The sequence below is a fragment of the Protobothrops mucrosquamatus genome, unplaced genomic scaffold (genome assembly GCF_001527695.2).
Source record: "Protobothrops mucrosquamatus isolate PMUCROS unplaced genomic scaffold, P.Mucros_1.0 scaffold209, whole genome shotgun sequence".
Classification (NCBI taxonomy): Eukaryota; Metazoa; Chordata; class Lepidosauria; order Squamata; family Viperidae; genus Protobothrops; species Protobothrops mucrosquamatus.
This window is the reverse complement of record NW_015386563.1, coordinates 1,473,072-1,491,670: the sequence shown is the minus strand read 5'-3', so window position 1 is coordinate 1,491,670 and position 18,599 is coordinate 1,473,072.

The following is an 18,599-nucleotide window of genomic DNA, read 5'->3' as shown; positions in this document are numbered from 1 at the left end:
CTGATATATGCCATTTTCTTTGAAAATGAATAGGAAGCCTGCTATAGGACTATGCAGTGATTACACTATTTTAGCAACAATTATTTTTATTGAAATTTAAAGAATGTTTTTTAAAAACTAGTTACAGAAGTTAAAAAAAAAATGTAATCATAATTACTGTAGTTAAATTGTACCAGACATTTATAAACCATACTTCATTCAAACTACTAATGAAAGAAACAGATATTAAAACGTATGAAGCCCAAATTAATATAAAGCTAATTAAGTTGCAGAATGAAGAATATCTTTAAAGTAATCAGATTCCGTAATTTACAAATTCAGGGCCAAAGTAGCAGAAGGAAGCACACAACACAAATAAAAACTGGGGTGTTAATAGTTGTTAATTATATTAAACAAAGGTTAAAGAGTTTGTGGTTCTGAGGTTAAGGGAAACCTGCAATTAGTGCAAGCTAGGCCATCAGGTTAATATGGTTTGTTTGGGCACAGCTTGTTCTGAAATACAAAAATTGTTTTTTGCTGGATTAGGATTCAAATTCAGCATGCAGTATAAATCCATTAATATTTATTATCCCTTTTTTCAGTAATATTCCCAATATTTCCTGAGAGATCATTTTAAGATGTATAAGCACAGAATTGACATTGGCATCATTTTCTATAGGGCTTAACTAATTATGGAATAGGCATTTTATAATAAGCATGCAAAATGCACCTTGAGAGCAATTTCAGTTTCCTTTTATCTAAATCAAAACCAATAATCACTTTTTATTGCTTTTGGTTGAAACACTAAGCTGCTGTTGAATTGTACAGCTCTAAGAGTTAAGAGCTTATATGAATGCTTTGTTTGTTTAAATAAATTGTATTGAAACAGAACAAGTTCTTAATGTTGGTGGGATTACAGCTTCTTACTCTGAACATTGCTACACCACATTTGGAAGAAGTTCATGCTTAGCTAAAGTTAAGAATGTACTTTTAATGACTTTACCATGCATATGTTCATGGAGCTAATTAGCATTCCTGCAGAGGAGACTTCAACTTTTTGTTCACTCTTTTCCCAGCAGAAAGCACAGTGTTCAAGAGACCCTGCTGAGTGATCTAGATTCATTAAAGCCAGAGTGTTTCTTGACTGCCAAGAAAACTGTGGTTTCCCCCAACATGCAAAAATCACGGGAAAGAATTTGAGATACAACTTGCTAGGTCAGACTGGTAACATATGAGAAATCTTCTATGGATTTTAGATATACTGTATCATCTTTTAAGAGAGAGACAGCTTACCTAAGTTGAATGCTATGAGGGAACTCATAAAAGTAGTGTTAATTGCTACAGAGATAGATAACCTTTGGGTGTACAATGGCCTTACTTTTTTTGAGCACTGAATACTATAATATGTATGGATCCACATCACATATGTGGGCAGGGCTAACTGGGGAAAGTGTGATTTTTTTAAAAAAAATTGTGCTATCCCTACTCAATGATTTACCACACAAATTTGAGTGTTTTCACCTAAACATGATATGCAATAAGGCTGTTAAGTTTCAGCAGCTATTATTCAGAGCAATCATAGTCCAAATATAAATGATCCGCAAAAAGAAAGATGATCCCTCAAAGGCCATCAGTATTCTAGGAGCCATGGATGCTTTCTACCCAACCTATAATGCTCTAAAGAGAACATTTTCTCCTATATAGATTTTTCAACCACTGTATGGAGGCCCTTTTGATTCTCTGTATATGGAGACCAAAAGGTGGCCTTCTCTGTTGTGATGTTCACAATCTAAAGTTCCCTTCTACAGATGTACAAATGTATGAATCTTGTTACATAAAAGTTAAGTCCATATTAAAAAGATTCCTATTCTCCTTAGCATTTGACATATCATAGTGGAACTGCAATATGACTTATCGCCTATAAGTATATAATGCATTTTAATCTTCTTTCTATGAAACTTGACTTTACCTTTATTATTTCATCTCATACTATAATAATTTTCTTGGGGTTTTTTTCTGCATTGCATTTATTTCTACAGGTAGGCAAATAGGGAGGTAGACAATTCATTGTAAAATATTCATTTTTCTTTCAGCAAGCCTTGAGAAGTTATTGATGTTTAGAACTCTAAATTACCAGAATTCTGAGGCAACTGTTGGCAGAAAATGTTGACTGCCTTTTGTGTAGAAAAGTGGGACATAATTAAAACAACATACAAAAGACCCAAGAAGAGAAAGACTTGCAATGAAAGCAGTAAGGTAACCATATTCCTAAAAATTAGATATGGCTAAAAATATGATTCAAAGCATGTGCCTTGATGTATGGCTTTCAATTAGTTGTGTCCATTTCCATTTTCTTTCTTCTTTTTTGCACTCATAGCATAGCATTTTTCCCCTTGTTTAAGAATTAATCAGAACATGAGGGAAATAAACAGCTATTCTGAAAATTGTCATAGATATTAATTTGTTTTGTCTGTATCTTTCAACAGAAAGATTGAATATACCAATATAGAAACAGATAAAAACTAATTGTTTTAAAGTCTTCAGAGGGCTATTTTTGCACTGTCATTCTATTAATTTCTGATTACAAATGATGAAAATGTCTGTTTTAAATGAGATCGAATGAATTTGGAGGTTTTTTCCCCCATTTGTCAGTGTCACACAATTTTACAGAAGGGCTTTGCCAATTCCAGACTATGAGCCATTTAATATTTACTCATACAATCCTTGGTGGGGATTGATTGATTGATTGATTATTGGTGATTATTGGTGTTGAATCTTAAGTGATCTCAGATAGATTAGAAGGTATCACATATATCGATAGATATATCAAGGATTGTAAGATATGTTGAATAGCCATTTTAGCAGAAAAAAATTCCCTACTTCTTTGATCAATTCTGCTTTATGCCAATACTAATACTGGAGAACAGCGGAAGATGTGTCAGGAACATGCCAGGATGGCTAACTCTGCAAGATTCTTCTCAAATCAGTAGTACATCTAGTGCAGGGTTAAGATGGCCCTACTTTAATTCCTTCAATGGGATTGTAATGGCAAGAAAATAATTTGACTGAAAGGAAAGAAAAATAAAATAGAAAAAAAAGCTGTCTTCTGCCCTGCTAGCTCAACCCCAGCTTAGAAGAAAAATACTGTTATCAGTGTCCAGGTCTCCCATATGCCTCAGGTGGGTGTACTCAATTAATGTTCAGAGGTGAAAATTTGCTTATAAGACTTGGCTTTTAGTGTTGTTTAAAATGAATTTGAATTGGTTTGTTTTTAATTTATATAGTTTTTTTGACAAATGTTCAAGTATTACCTTATTTTCAGAATGTCATAAAAATGATTAAACAATCATTTCTATCTTCAACAGAAAATCTATATTACTATTAAGGAGTTGGCATCAGCTGCTACCATGGTTTTAGAACGCATGATTTTAGTAAATTCATTCAACTAAAAGAGAATGAAAATTGGAAAATCTCCATGACTATTCCACAGACTGCAGTGTTCTCTGTTCAATAGCATATTCAACAGACTTTAGTCTGGTATGTGTGCCTCAGGACTCAAAGCGGCATGTTATAGAAGGATAATATGATTTCAAGTATTCATTTCTCATATGCTCATTCAATCCCTGATGCAGCTACATTTTTTAATTCCATTTTTTCTCCCAGAAGAGTTAATTCAGTATATTTTTGTTCCACTAATCCAATATCACTATAATTGCACTCTGGTAGAAATAGGCAATTCTTTTGGCCAGTGGGCAAAGCTGTAATTTAAAGAAAGTCATAAACTGTCTCGTAAAATAGCTGCTATGGGGCAGAGATTTGTGCACTCACAAAACAGCCACCATGGTTTACATGGCCAGTCACAAAACATCATTTATCAGCAGGCAAACTCTTAAGACTGCCATTGAATATCTAAGTTGCTATCTACCATCTCGGATTCCTTTAGGAAAGAAAACTCCTGCTATTTACTTTTCTCATTTTTTTTATACAGATCAATCCTGAATCTAGTGATTCCTTTCTTTTAGCTGTGTTTCCAGTTGTTTGCTACAGCAACACATATTATCTTAAACCTGCAATTCAATGCATGCTTTCCTGCTGCTTCTATGTCCTGTTGAATACGTATAGTCTTGCATGTAAGTAAACATGTATTCCTTAAATCAGGAGTTCCCAACCCCCAGTCCATGGTCTGTTGGGAACCTGGCTACCTAAGTGGCAGGGGAGCATACAAACGTGCGGAGCGCCATTTGTGCAAGCGATGGGCATGCATGCAAAACCATCCATTCTTCCCAGTCTGCCACCACCGCCAGTCCAAAGAACCGGAAAGGTTGGGGACCGCCTTTCTTAAATAATAATATTAAAAAATCTTCACTGAAGTTGCATTTAAGAAAATCTAACTTCTCTTTTTTATTGGTTTATAATATAAACTAAATACAAAATACACAAGAAAATAGCAGGAAAATAGGGGAAGGAGAAAGGAAAGGAAAAGTGTAGGAAAAGGGGGGGGGGAGAAAAAGCATTGACTCCCTTTGGTGCAGCAGAATAAGATAATAGCATCAAAACTCAAGGTTTTACTTTTACATAATAGTATAAACTAACCCAGCGGCTCCCAACCTTTTCTATACGCCGCACCCCTAGAATGCTTCTGATATATTCTCGCACCCCTTACAAAGTTTCGAAATAACGGCAACAAATTATGCATATACGCTATAATTTTGAAAACCTAAGTTTTCGCACCCCCTGGAATATCGTCTCGTACCACTCCTGGTTGGGAACCCTTGAACTAACCATTTATATATCAACAAACCTATCTAATTGGTAAAACCCAAAACCAAAGTTTCATTTTTTCCACCTCAAGCACAAAGTCCAGAAGCAGTTTCCAAGTAGAAACAAAAGTGATTGTGTTTTTTTCTTTAATCAGTCAATTTTACCATCTCTGCTAGGAAAACTGATATATGTGCCAAACAACTAACAACTAAGCTCTAATATAAATTTGTTGTAGTCATTGCAAAGTGTAATATGTATAAACTATTATTCCTTGCTTCTTATTTACCCTGAAAAAGTGATAGGAAGGACCTCCATTCCCCAAAGTACTTTGCTTTGCAGACCCAGACTACAGCTAAACCAGAACAGGTCAGCTAACCCAGAATTAACATTGCAATTTTCCAAGTCTTTGGAAACTGACATACCTTAATACAATCTGACATCTGAAAGCTTATATGGTTCAGAAGATAACATTTTATAAAAGGATGGCAACAAGTATAAAGCAAATGCCACTGTACGTTACAATCTTTGTCATGCCCCAAGATTCTGCTGTTTATTGTACAACAGTATTTTCAGTAAATAAAAGGTTAAAGTGGCAATCCTATAACACTTTCCCAGCAGTAATTAAATCCAATTAATCTGACAAGGACTTACGTTCTTGACTGGTATGAATAATGTTGCAGAATATGAAGAGGAAATTCATGAGGTTTAACATTCAAACATCAGTTATGCGTGCACCAAACCTATTTTAAAAATTGTACCATGCACCAATATTTTTTCCTATAATGCATATGAAGTTCCTCTCTATATGCCAGACCACCCCAAACGTTGTCTCTAGCACTTAAACAGAGGACTTTTTTAAAAAACAAATCTGCTGGAGGAAGGTGTCCCTTCCTCATCTGTTCCATCAGCTCTGTCTTCCAGGGATTTTGGCTTGAGCTACAATAGAAATTAGATAATTTTCTTGCCCAGTATGGTTCTTCCATTTGTTTTTATTGACACATTTGCTTATTTTTTTAAATGTCTACCCTTTAATGTATTCAGATCTCAAATTCAGCCATAGGACTTTGGAGCATAAAGAGGAATCACTGAGATTGGCTAGCATGTTCAGAATGTGTGAGACTTCCTAGCATTTGCTTGTTGTATGGAGGAGAAGCTAACGCGACACCTGATATTTCTCCAGATTCTCTCTTAAAGCACCAGAGATATTGATTTTACAAAAGGGTATGTTTTAAGTCATTCATTAAGCAGCATGTCTCCCTTTCACTTTAATAATTAGGAAGGGGGGGGCTATTTCAAAGTTCATTGACAATGTTTTGTGGAGTCATAATTGGACACCAGTGTCAAACCATCAGGGCCAGAGCACTGGGGCTCTAGGTTTTCTTTTTCTCTCCTTTTCTGTTTGTGCAATGATGGAAAAAGACAATTATCAACCAAGGAGAAGAAAGGAGGCAGAGGGGGAGGGGGAAAAGAAGAAAACATTCTGTTGTTGTTCCATAGGAGAAAGAGATTGGCAAAAATATCAAAGCACAACAATGAATAATATAACAAGACAGACTGCAGTCCCCTTCCTGAACTTTAATTCATAATATCTAAGGGGCTGACACAAAGAAGAAAGGGTCAACCTATTCTCCAAAGCACCTGAAGGCAGGACAAGAAGCAATGGATGGAACTAATCAAGCAACCTAGAAGTAAGGAAATATTTTCCTGACAGTGAGAACAATAAACCAGCAGAACTGCTTGCCTTCAGAAGTTGTGGGTGGTCCATCACTGGAGGTTTTCAAGAAGAGATTGAACAGCCATTTGTCCAGAATGGTATAGGGTTTCCTGCCTGAACAGGAGGATGGATTAGAACAGAGGTCACCAACCTTTGTCGGTTGGCAGACCGGAGGAAAAGGGAGGGGGAAGCATTTTACATGTGTGCATGCACATGCACACGGAGCCAAAAGCACGTACATGCTGCAAATGGGGCGTGATACTCACTAGCCCTGCCCTTCTTGCATAGTGCAGTGCCTTGTTTCTGCGCCTCGCAGCGTGGCGACGGCTGTTTTTGCGCCTTGTAGTGCAATGGTGGACCGTTTCATGCCCCATGGCACAGCAGCGGCCCATTTTTGCGCCCTGCAGTGCGGCGGCGGTCACCCATTTTTGCACTCTGCAATGTGGCAGCACTCATTTTTGCACCCCCTGGCACAGGGTGGCCCATTTTTGCAGCCCGTTTTCACACCCCGAGGTGCAGCGGTGTCCCATTTTCATGCCCCAAGGCGCAGGGGCAGCCCGTTTTTGTGCCCTGCAGCCGTGACAGTAGCACAAGTGAGGAGGGTGCGCACACATGCACACACACTGGCCAGCCTGTCCCACAGCCTGGTGGCCAGAAGGCCATGGTCCACTACCGGGCCAAAGCCCACAGGTTGGGGACCCCTGGATTAGAATATCTTCAAGGTCTCTTCCAACTCTGTTATTCTGTTAAAGGTGACCATAAAACCTAGTACCTCAAGAAACAGCAGCATAGGCAAATATTCCAAACTGAACAAAGCATGCTTTTATCTCTTATCTTCTACCAATAAGCAACTACAGACACCTGGGTGCTGATGCCACCAATTTTTTAGCTTTTTGCCATGAGAAAATGAAATCTTTCAACTTCCCATATCCTCCAAGAAATCAAGAGATCAATATTCCCAAGTTAATGTGGCTGGTGGAGTTTGTGGAACTCAAGTTCCCCTGATTTAGCGTTGGCCCGTAGAAGGAAATCTTAACACACAGGGCTGCTTTTTTCCAATTCATCCGTTGAAAAGAAAACAAATGAGGAGGCATTTTTGCCTACAAGAAGTGACTCTCCTCACCCTTCACTCTCTTCTTAAATCAAACTTTTTGAACAGTAGGTCTTCCAACTAGAATACAGAAAGCATTTGCTAAGCCTTAATAATTCTTGGATTTTCAAGAAGATGGTTCTGAATTCTTTATACTATCAAGGAATATCAAAGAAGGGCTCTTCTCATCTGCAGAATTATCCCAATCTTCTCTATCTGGGGAAATAAATTTAGCTGTCAGTTTTCCAGCTAACCTTTAACTAAATAACAAATGCAGAATCTAATTTTCCAACAGGCAGCCAAAGCCTTCTGCTGCCGCTGAGATGATGTATTCATATCACACTATCCCAAACCATTTTCCTTTAGAGAACAGCAATTATTAATCATGATTCCTACGCCACCATTGTGAGATAGACTGCAAAGTTACAAACTTGATGTTTCCAAAAATTATTCACACTCTATGAGGGCCACCAAGAAAAAAAAATCACAATATACCTAACAGTACTAATGAAATATGTTTATAAAGAAAGTGTGCGTTATATGGGTAGATAAGCAAACTGCAGAAGAGCAGACTTTCATATTAAGTCATTACACATCTTTATCCGACCCTCCAAATCATCAGTGTCTCTCACTGACTTGTGACACAATTTATAGTGTTGTATCTGACACAACAGGGTTTCTTTGTTCAAGTATCTATCACACATCACTAGGCATCAGCAAAAGAGGTGGAAAATAGTAACAGTTATAATCAAGACAAAATGAACAGCAAAGACTAATGGTGGCTCCATTTCTCTGAAAATATCTAGTTTCCATCGGAAAGTTGTGGCAAGTACTTCAGCATTCATATACCCTTTCAGTGTTTAGTTCAGCCCCTCTAATGGGTTCTGACAGATAAAATGACAGAAAATAATGATCTAAAAAAGGAATTGTACTTAGCCACTCACCCTTATCTCTTTAATCCCAGCTATTACATATAATAAAAATTTCAAAAACAAGTTTACTGCTGGATTATACTTTCCATCTCCAAGCAACATTACTGAGAAGGATGGGATTTGTATACCACCATAGCTACAAGACATCAGATTGGAAAAGGGTGGTCTAGGGCACAATTTGTGCCAAAAATGCTCAACAAGGTCCAGTTATAATTCTAACTCATCTCTAGAATAGGAAAAAATAGATAAAATAATGAAATGTTATTTAAGTGCACTAATACTATATTTCTAATACTAATGACCATCTACTGTGAGCTTTAAATGCAAGAGATTAGCAGGAAAACAATCACAAATATGCATTTTTAAAAATTAAACTCCAGAATATGTCTGGCCAATACATCTGACCAAAACTTGTTGGAGACCATAATTTTCTTCCATATTGGGAGTATCAACAGTTATGTTTGAGAGACACATTTTGTATCTCCCAATATCCTCAAGAGAATTTAGATGAATTAATAACTAAACAGATATAGGCAGGCCTTAACTTTATGGAGGTCTTCTGTGGGATCATATTAAACGTAGTTTCCAGATATTGTATGTTGACCTGAGTTGTAACAATTTTAAACTACCTAACTTAGCAGCCTGTTTCAGATGCCTCTGTAAAACTCACAAGAAAATCATAAGCATGATATCAGCATGGCACTTTCAACCCTTCATTTCTCCTCAGATCCAACTCCAACGAGCAGAATAAAATGAAAGTTTATTCTATTAATGGATCACTTTCTTAACAAGGACACCAATTCGCAAGCTGATGCTATATATTAGAAACATCAAGCTAAATTTGTTTCTTCCAACAACATGCCGTTTACCTTTTACTGGAAGAAAAAACAAGGCTTGCAAATATACCAATTATCCTCTTATTTTTTAACCAACTGCTGGTGATCAATCACAGTACTTGCAAATCAATAGCAGAATCCAACAGTATCATTTGTCTAATGCTTCTTCCTACGCAAATATTGTTCAAGAAGCCATGCAATACATATCACGCTCAGCACAAACTTCTGACCAATGGACTATTCACAAATTGGTCCTCAGCTAAAGGACATATACATGTATCTACAAGAATGCTTCCATGAGAAATAATTATTCCCTAGAATTTATCATACTTTTGTGACTCATAGTGACAGAGGGCTAAGCAAATTACACAGTATTCCTTTTGACCTATTATTTATGCATTAAACGTAGGCAATTTTGGTATAATGCTGTATATAATATTCAACGGGGGTGGTGGATATTACCTTGCCTAAAGGTATTATTTTTATGGAATTGAGACACATTAATGTATATTCAGAAGCATTCCAAATTTTTAGTAGCTAGCTTTGAACTGCTGTGAGAATTGCACTGCATTCAGGCCATCTCAACTGTAAAACTTTGTTATGCTGAGCCCTACGCACCTACACACCTCATTTGAAAGTTGTATAGAATGGGAAGAAACAATACATTTTATTTGTTGACAAAAAGTTCTAGCATTCGCATGTTTCATTTCTTTAAGTTTTTGTAATTTTACTATGCCAGGCTGTTTTGCTGAATTGCAATGAGGTGTTATAATTTTGGAAGGTCTAAAGCACTTCCTCAGATTCATTTTAAAGCATGCCCACCCTATCCAAACTGGTAACACAGGTAGATGTCCTTAGAGCAGAAGTGGGACACAATAGCCCCTTTATGACTTGTGGACTACAACTCCCAGAATTCCTGAGCCAGTCATAAAAGGGTCATCGTTCCCCACTCCTGCCTTAGAGAAAGGTGATATCTAAGGTTTGATTTTCCCAATTCTTTCCAGTCCCTTCTCTGGACTGTTATGATGATTCCTTAAAAGAGGAAGCAGTGTAGCATCTGCATAAACTAATCACATTATGTTGATTTTTCTTTAGACAGCTATTTAGTGTCAATAAGCTTTCATTAATTAAGCATTTATTTATTTTAAATATTTTAGAATTGTGTTTTAGGGAAAATAATTGTTTAATGTTAGCATTTATATACTCATTTACAAATAACTTTTTATAGAAATTGGGGTTATATTGAAGACAATATTATTAGTGGTTAATATGCTTTCTTTGGGCAAAAAGAGTTAAGTTCACAAATATGTATTTACTATTGGCCTTTATTGTTAACACACTGTACATTTTGAATCTCTTTCCGTAAAAGTAAGACAGAATTTTTCTCTGTTTTGTTCCAGGAAAGATTTTTCTAGCATATTATATAAATTAGATTTGTTTTGTCTTCCTGTAAAAGCCAAAAATTGGTCTTCACTGTTGTTTTAGACTTTTTACATAATAAACCAATGTTTTCTTGCAATAGAGGAGAGATACAAAGTGAGACTGAATTTTCCTTCTGCACCAATATATATCTTGTTTATGAATAAGTCTGGGTTCTCCAAAATTCTGGCGAAATGTTGGATGTATCTGCAATATCCTTAAAATGTGTGTCATTAAAGTATATTTCAAATCCATATGAGGTTTTTTTTTTTCAGGGAAACAAATAGGAGATGCTACAGGAAAGTAGTAAAACAGCCAGTTGGACTGAAACACTGGGAGAAAATATGGAACATAACCACTTTTCAAATGTGATAATCACTGCATTAAGCATGGGTCATGTTAGATCATCGCTTGAGTCCAGTGTTGTACTGATAAAATCACGAACTGTGGTCTAGAAAGCCAAGGGTCACAGTAATTTAAACTTGTTCAAATCAACTCTGATCAGTGATATAAAGCAGTTCAGTCATGAGCAAGTGGGTACTCTTATTTGACTTTCACTTGAGAGCCAAAAGCTGATCTCTGTTCAATCATGTGTGAAATGAGATAGAAATCACTATTGAACTTTTAGAGAATAAGGTCATCTCTACAGTGCTGAACTGACGCCACTATTGAAATATTTAATTAATTGTCATTATAGTTAGCAAACGAAACCAAAGACTAGAACAGAAAGCCTATTAAAGACAGAGGTAACTGCTTAATCTTAATATGCACCAACTGCTCCATTTCTAATGGTGTGTCTTTCAATTTCCCCAAAATGTTCTTTCTCTACAACAACAATTTCTGATTTTCTAGCTTGTTTTCGAGATACTGACAATGAGAGTGATAGTGGATTTTTTTAGACCTACTTTGTTACTGCGAGGTGTTAAGAGAGCATAATGTCACTATTATCATTTATGCAAACCCCTTCACTACTCAGCTTGCTTGATTCCAAACACTTCCTTGATCTGAAAAATTAAAAAAAGAAACCCTCCATACCATTCCTCATGGTAACTTTTTTGGGGACTGAACTGAAGCATGGGAGCAAGAGAATCTGCTGAAGAAATAATCAAACTCACACAGTCCTCTTGCTTGTTCAGTTAAAATGCATGCTCAGCATACTAAAAAGCAGAGACATCATCCTGCCAACAAATTGTGTATAGTCAAGGCCATGGTTTTCCCAGTTGCAATGTATGGCTGTGAAAGTTGGACCATAAGAAAGGCTGAGCGACAAAGAATTGAGGCCTTTGAACTATGGTGCTGGAGAAGACTCCTGTGAGTCCCTTGGACTGCAAGGCTTTCAAACCGGTCAGTCCTAGAAGAGATCAACCCCAACTGCTCTTTAGAAGGCCAGATCCTGAAGTTGAAACTCAAATACTTTGGCCACCTAATGAGAAGGAAGGACTCAATAAAGAAGAGCCTAATGCTGGGAAAATTGAGGGCAACAGAAAAAGGGGACAGAGAATGAGGTGGCTGGATGGAGTCACTGAAGCAGTAGGCGTGAGCTTAAATGGACTCCAGAAGATGGTAGAGGACATGAAGGCCTGGAGGAATGTTGTCCATGGGGTCATGATGGGTCGGACATGGCTTCGCAACTAACAACAAACAACAACAAACCAAAAGAAACAAGTTCTTTCCCATCAAATTGAATGAGAATGATTAAACATCACCCTTAATTTGTGGTTCTATCTGATCCTACTACCACTCCCAAAGTTCAATAGAAGGGGGGAAAAAACTCTTATCCATTCTTCTTCATGATCTTTGTATAGCTTAATTTTCCAGAAAATAAGTATATGTTCATATACATACTATTCGGAGGACCTCCACCATAGTTTCTGTGAAGAGTTTGAACAGATTTAATTGATTTTTTTAAAAGAATATTTTATTGATTTTTTAGAATAACAATCTTTATTGCTTAGTAAACAACGTGTTGTCTAGGTTCATATATTTAACAACAGTCAATAGTAGTTAATTTCTATACTTTCATAATCAACATATTAACTAGAAATACTTTTCCTTGGTCCTCTCTTCTTCCAATAGTGTTTTCCTTTTATCAACATTAAGCAAATATAATTCTTAATACTATCAATACATACAAATTTAAATATAAACATTTTTCTAATATTTCACAATAACATCAGTATGTAGTATCTTTTCTAATCAGCTTATTTTACAGTTGCATTTGCAAAAAATCATCATGTAAATCACTATAGGTCCTGTTTTCAGAACTCTTATTTAAGCTTAGTTTTCCCTCAGTAATCAAAACATTTCTTGTCAGTTATGATTTTCTCAAAATTGATTACATTTAAATATTCAAAATATTTCATACATTTAAATCATCCCAATATTTTTACATTTTCCATTATCATAAAAAAGAAAAAAAATACAATACTACTTATAAATCACATTTCTCTTACTGTAAAACCTCTTTATTTCCAAAATCTAACTATTGTTTTAATCATATTTAGACAAATGCTTGGTCATATGATATTCCACCCAGTATCTCAAGTCATCTCTCTTAAGTCTGGTTCTTGCCTATTCTTATTTAAGCTTAGGTTCCCTTCAGTATTCAAAACATTTCTTATCAGTTATAATTTTCTCCAAGTTGATTTCATTTGAATATCCAAGGCATTTCATTCATTTAAATCATCTCATTATTTTTACATTTCCCGTATCATAAAACAATACTATACTACTTATAAATCACATCTCTCTCACTATAAAACCCATTCGTATCCAAAATTTAACTATTCTTTTAACCATATTCAAACAAGTATTTAGACATGTAGTACTCCATCTGGTAAGTCAAATCATCTTTCTTGAGTTTAGTTCTCACATCTTTCTCTTGCTTAGCAATTTTCCAAGTCAGTGTATTCGGCTTGCCATATGATTCTTCCTGTATTTTTATAGGTGTTGTTAGGAATGGGGAAAACAAATTGAGTAAGGAGCTTTTAAGGGGGAGTTCTGCCAATTTATACTCGTTGAGAAGCTTCCACTTTTCTTCTCTCTCATTTTTTGTCTCCCATTTTCCATTTTTTGTCTCCCAGACTGTGGTTGTTCTCCTGACAGTTCTATTGTCCATTTTATCATGTCTTCTTTCTTGTCTTCAGGTTTGTTTTGTTGTTCTGAAAAGTGAAATATCTCTTCCGTTAAGTTGTGGTTTTCTTCATTTGTGGCCTTCAAATCACTTTCCTCTAGTTTTTGTTCTGTTTTCTGATTTGTTTGTTCATTCTTTATCACCATTTTCTGAGAATTTTTTAATTGTCAGCTTAGATCAAAGATATGTTCATTTATATCATCAAGTTATTTTTAATTTCAATATGATTTAAATCCATTGTCATTTGAATTAGTTGCATCATAGCGTACATTTCCTCTTGGAAAATATTTGTCTTATCCTGAAGTATTTTTCCTGCAGATCTCTGATGTTCCAGACTGGGGATTTTAGAAAAGAATATTGCATGTGGTTTCTTACCACTTTTAGTTGTATTTACACCCATATATGGACAGTATATCTATATAGAGATATAGAGATATAGATATAGTCCATTTTGAATACATAGGGGAAAGAGGAAACTTGAGAGTTTACAAGGTTGATGCTATATGGAACAAAACTGTGGCTGAATCTGGATGTTCTGCTTTGGATATCCCGAAGCCTCCTCCCAGAAGGTAACAAGGAAAACAGGTCATGAAGAGGATATGTAGCATCCCAGACAATTCTGCGGACCCTGCTCAAATTTTGCTTATATGCTATGTCCTGGATAAAGGAAGTGAACTACCAATAATCTTTTCTGCCATCCTCACCACTCTCTGCACTGCCATAATGCTTCCAAACCAGACAGTAATGCAATATGACAAGGTGCTCTCGATTGTCCCTCTGTAGAAAGTGGTAAGGACAGAGGAAGGAAGATGTGCTTTTCTCATGCAACACAGAAAATGCAGGCGCTGCTGTGCCCACTTCAAGTAATAGAAAATACTTTTTGGATACATTAAAAAGGATTTCTATATAAGGAACTGGAATGTCAATTCTGTCAGCAACTCAGACTTTCTAGCTCTGAGACTATGAAGAACAAGGGGAAATTTTCATTAAGCCATTGGAGAGATGGAGAAGAGAAATGCTACAATTAAAAGTAAAGTGCATATCAGTCTTATCTAGCTATGTTAGAAACTTATCTAGCTAGTATTAGAAATGCCAGGGAGCCTAAGAAATGTGCCATACAAGCTAGAAGTTGGGGAATCCAGGCTGAAGTTCTCTCTCAGCCATGGAAGCTCACTGGGTAACCTGGTGCCACGTTTTCTCTTTCATCACACAGGTGTATGGTTATGGGGCAAATTGAAGAGAAGTGGGTCCTTGGGGCTCTCTGAGCTTGGTTGTTTTCTTGCAGATGTTTCATTACCCAAACTAGGTAATGTCAGTACTCAGTCATCAGTGCCTCCCATACTAAAAGGGGCATTTGTTCCTGGAGGAAAGGTGGAATCTAAAACTACTGTAAAATGTATATAAATAACTGAAATACAGGTTGCGTGTATCAGAATACACATGCAATATCCCATTCCTTTTTTAACAAATATGAACTTCTTCTCTTCCTAATACTCACCCCTTTGTTCAAAACATGCTATCAACATTGTTTTTTTTTATTTTCGTACAAAGCTATTCTCTTTGTAATTTGAAGCTTGCTGTGAATGTTTTCCCTATCTGTTTATCACATCACAAATTTTGAAATGGCACTCCTGACAAATATATTGCTCCATTAAAGCATAGTGCTATTTGTGAATAAAAGACATTATGTGGTTAGGACATACAAGAGTTATGTATTACCTTGGTATCCCTGCATTGTTCTCTTTTAATGTGGGCTAAGGCATTTGTCAACATTTTCCAAGAGAATGGGATCCTATGATTAAGAAAATAAGCAATTCTCTACATTTTACAGTATTAGAATATTACATTCATTCAACAGGAAAAAGCACCATTATTTTTCCCAAATTGAAACATAGACAGATGGATTATTAAACGTCTGCAATATTATGATCATCACAAATTCCATGGACAAAAGTTTTAAAAAAATTTGAAATAACATTTTAAAAACATTCCAAGTCTTCAGTGTCTGAAGTTTATTTTGCCACTGTGCATTCAAACAAACGTCAGCAGGCATTAACAACTGAATTTGACAAAGTGGTTTCTCATTTCTATTTTGTAAGTGTCTCTGTACTAGTTATAGTATATTCAATACATTTTTTCAACTAGGGAACTCTTACCCCAATATTAATATTTTACACTGAGAAATGTCTGAATGTGAGAAAAAAGTTTAGGTTTGTTGATTTAGTAGAAACATGATACAGAGAACAGAACTGAATTGTGGAATGTTCTGTACAATTATAAACCTAAGCAAACTGGATACAATAAGAATGATTTATTTTATGAAATACAGGAAGCATATATGAGAATAAATGAAATGCTTAATGAATGGTTCAGCGCTAAGCACTGAGTAAGACATGGATATGTGCTCTCCTGCTGAGTATTTCATTTACGGATAAATGGGTGAAGAATATTAATGATGGCATTAAAGTTGTGTTCATTAGGGATATAAACGTGGGCGAACTTTTATAGGCAGACAATACCACCTTGTTGATGAAGAAACAGCATAACATATAGCAAATGTTAGATAAAATCAGGAACACCTATGGGAAGGGGTTTCAAAAATGTGCCAGGGTTGAGGCTCCAATCATGTGATTGCAATTGCCATTTCGATTTTTTAAACCCATCCCAGAATGCCTTGTAAGATGCAATGAGAATATATATGAAAATTAACGTAGGAAAGAGAAAGGCAGTTAAGTTTTATTTGCAAATGGAAAGAATAATGACAAGTTATATATAACTGGTGAAAAATTAATAGATGGATTGGTGTACCTCAGCAGAATGCTTATTAAAGATGCAAAAATAAATTTCAAGATGTGCAAATATTGGTAGAAAGACAGGACATACTCTAAGTGCAAAAAATGTTGAATAAAGCAAACATGTGTACAATAGTGTGCTTCTGCCCACTTTGTTTCAGGGAAGTGAGAGATGGATAAATGTTGAATGCAGTGCAAAGATGTTACAGGTAGTTCTCGACTTACAACAGTTCGTTTATTGACCATTCAAAGTTACAACAGCACTGAAAAAAGTGACTTGTTTCTTTTTCACATTTACGACCATTGCAGCATCCCCATGGTCACGTGATCAAAATTGAGATCCTTGGCAACTGATTCATATTTCTGACGGTTGCCATGTCCTGGGGTCTTGTGATCACATTCTAACAAGCAAAGTCAACGGGGAAGCCAGATTCATTTAACAAGCCTGTTACTAACTTAACAGTTGCAGGGATTCGCTTAACAATTATGTCAAGGATGCTCGTAAACTGGGGCAAAATTCACTTAATGAACATCTCACTTAGCAACAGAAATTTTGGGCTCAATTGAGGTCATACGTCGAAGACTACCTGTACTTGAGAAGCAAGTGTGGTCACAGAAGAAGAGACAGAGGCAAGAATGAATGGATGAATGCAGAATGAATGTGAACTGAATACAAACGTGATAGTGAGCTGGTTCGACTTTGCAGGGAGAACACTGGGAAAGTCAAAGCTGGACAGAGCCGAACGAGGTCTTCAAAAAGAAAAAAAGTGAAAAACTATGAAGTGTATCTGCTTTCGAGGCAGGTTTTGACTCCTGGAGACTGCCTAGACAAGTCCCTGCAGTTTTCTGCGTCAAGATTTCGAAATGGTTTGCCATTGCCTCAGTGTATGGTCACAATGTAAACAAGGATGGTTTGTATTGAAATAAAGGTACAATAGCTTTCGTGGCTAAGGTGGCACTTGAATTTACAATCTCTCCTGTTTTCTAGCCTGGTGTCTTAACCACTAGACCAAACTGGCTCTATGTTACCCTTTTTCCTCTTATACAAATATTGCTGCCAGGGGCAGAAAAAAAATGAAAAAAAGTCATTCCATTGCTACTAAAGCAATAGCTAAGCAGCCCAAGTGTAACCGGGTGGAGAATTCCTCATTTGGAGTTCTGGGAAATTCAGATTTGTAATGCTTGTCTCTCATGAAAAAAATAATGTCTAAGTTAATGTATGTATTTCAAAATTATCTACCTCTATCATTTGTTATTTTTCTTAAGAAATCCTTACAGTTTTAATATGATATCCCTATCCCTCCTCACCCCGCCCTTCTGTTATACTGAACAGTAAGCAAAATAATAAAACGAAACTTTTTAAGATCAAAATAGTGCATTTTAATTAACTTTATAAGTGGTACATTGGCTAGAAAGTCAATTCTAATGATCTTTAAACTTCCTGGGGCACTGTGACAAGAGAGGCTGTTAACTCTATGAAGAAATTGTGTCTCTAAACTGATTTAAATTGACTGGCTGTCAGGGTATCCCATGTTAAATGTTAGTTCCAAATGCATTGTTACAGACCAAAGGTATACACACAGCATACTCTGCTTGTTTATACTTTAAGCCCCTAATTTGAAAAATGGAAGGGAAATTAACAAGTGCTATTTTCCCTCACTTGATTATAACACCAGGTCCACCTGCTGGGGAGGGCAATGGACTTCCTACGATGAACCGTGCAGAATAGCCCAGATGCTGAGAAAAAAGAGCCGAAAAGGCTTTGTGAGTTGCACATTTTTAGAAATAATTTGCTTACAGATATTAGCTACGTGCTGAGTTAAATATTGATTTTTGTAGTCGATAGGAGCCTTCTGAAGCTAAAGAGGATTTTCCTTTTGAAATGTGGAAATCACTTTGTTAAGGACTTATATAACTCACTAGTACTTCATGTGGATAAGATG